We start from the raw sequence: 2242 nt of genomic DNA, 5'->3' as shown, positions 1-2242 counted from the left end.
TTTTTTGTTATGTTATAATATAATATATAAAATATAGGTAGATATCTACAATTTTAATAAAAAAATATTATCTGATTTTTTGGAGAAGAGAAAATGAATGGAAGTTTTAATATTTTTTTTTGAAAATTTGTGAGAGAGATTAGGAGGGAGAGATTATGAAATATTTTTGCTATTAAATAAATAAATCAGTCAATAGTTTTTTTTAATCTATTTTGTAAATTAAAAATCAATAATTTTGAAATTTTGATTTGTCCCATTAAGTGATTTAAAATTTTGATAGATATACATAAAAAAAATACATAATTATATTATTAAATCATAATTCAAATTTAGATGTTATATCTTTTTGAGATCTATAGTTAAATTCTTATCTTTCTTTTATTTTTGTGTGTAAACGATATGGGAGAAATTGAAACGGGTGTTGCAATAATTATGAGAGAAGTCAAAAGGGATTGTGGGTTGTGAGAAGTCAATAAATGCTGAGGTTGGATTGGGAGAAGTTAATAAATGCTGAGATTTTTTTTTTTAAATCAAAAAATTAAAAAATTAGGATTAAGTGATTGGAGCTCTCACAGGCCTTAGGGTTAAAAATCTCTTTTTACTTAATATATAGTATAGATTAGTAATAACCTATAAACATTTTACTGTATGACTAGCATCTTCCGGTGACTAAAAGGAATCAATTTTCTTTCATTTAACAAAGCAAACAGTTTTGTTTTTTATTTATAGGACAAATTATCAATAAATCTTAATAGTTTGACTTAATTTTTATTAAGTCCTATTAAAAATAAGTCTTGGTAAAATTATCACTAAAAATAATTTTTTTGTGACAATTTTTTATAAATGTCACTAAAAATTGACATTTAGTGACTTTTTTTTGTTATGATTTTTATAAATTATCACTAAAACTTATAATTAATTATATTTTTTTATGAAAAAATTTTCCCATAAAACCTATTAGACAATAAATCTACTTATTAGGACCTACACGTAAGTATCCCTTATTTATATATTTATTGATATATAATATTACAATTCATAATATGAATATCAAATAAAAGGAGAATTCTAAAATACAACCCTTTTACCATGTCTCTTTAATTGTGTTATTTTTTCTTTAATTATGATCAAAAAAAAATTTCTGTAGGTATAATATTATTTTGTTATAAAACATCCTGTAATGCGAATCAAGATATCATATTCCCTTCTATATTTCATTCTCTGCTGCTCCCTTACATGTTATTGGTTTATGAATTGTACATATCAACAAAGATAATATTTTAAACCTATCAGATTTAAGGGAACGGAGAAAAGTGCATGAAAATGGATAAATTATCTGAATTCCGGTAATGTACAGTCACTACAAGAAATTGTAATTTTGACGATTAAATTTTTCGGCGTCAAAAGTTAAATTTTAGTCTCTGAAAATTTTTTCCGACTAAGCCTCTGTTTGGCAAGTGAGGTTGGAGGCTTTTTTGGCTATTTTAGCCACAAAAAACAAAATAGGCTATTTTAGCCATAACAAACAAAACATCACATCCAACCCATAATCATTACATTCTTCTCTCACAAAAAAACTCAAAAAAGCCAAAAAGCCAAAAAGCCCTTCCCAAACCAAGCTTTTAAGCCCAGGCTAAAATAGCCAAAAAAGCCAAAAAGCCAAAAAGTCAACCCACTTCCCAAACCAAGCCTAAATAGTTTGGTCGCCAGCATGGTCGGGAGAAGATTGTCGGGGAAGATATTGGCGACTAAAAAATATTTAGTCACCAAAAGTCCTAATCTGGTGACTAAACAATTAGTTGCCAATAGGAAAGGTATTGCTGACTAATTTTTTTTAGTTGCCGAAAATCGGCAATTGGCTACTACAAATTTAGTCGTCCAAAGTTTTCAATAAATGCGCTTTTTTGTTTTAGTGATTGGCACTCCTTTTTGGTTACTAATTTTTTAGTCTCTAAAATCATGGTGGTCCTTTCTAGCTACTAATTTTTTAGTCTCAAAACACTTATTTTTTTTGGCTACCAACTATTTAGTCACCAACAAGTTCCTTTTTTATTTTTTGGCTACTAAATGTTTGGTCGCCAAAAGCTCTATTTATTAATTTTTTTTAAAATGCATAAATTGAATATTTTTCATTAATTTCTAAATTATGTGCATTAATTATCAATGAAACCAGTAACCTTACACATACAGAATAATACATCTATCAATTATCATCTAAATCCATTATCAATAATACACATTT

Source organism: Camellia sinensis, chromosome 5, assembly GCF_055761805.1.
Source record: "Camellia sinensis isolate YWXY chromosome 5, ASM5576180v1, whole genome shotgun sequence".
Lineage (NCBI taxonomy): Eukaryota > Viridiplantae > Streptophyta > Magnoliopsida > Ericales > Theaceae > Camellia > Camellia sinensis.
Note: the sequence above shows the minus strand (reverse complement) of the source record.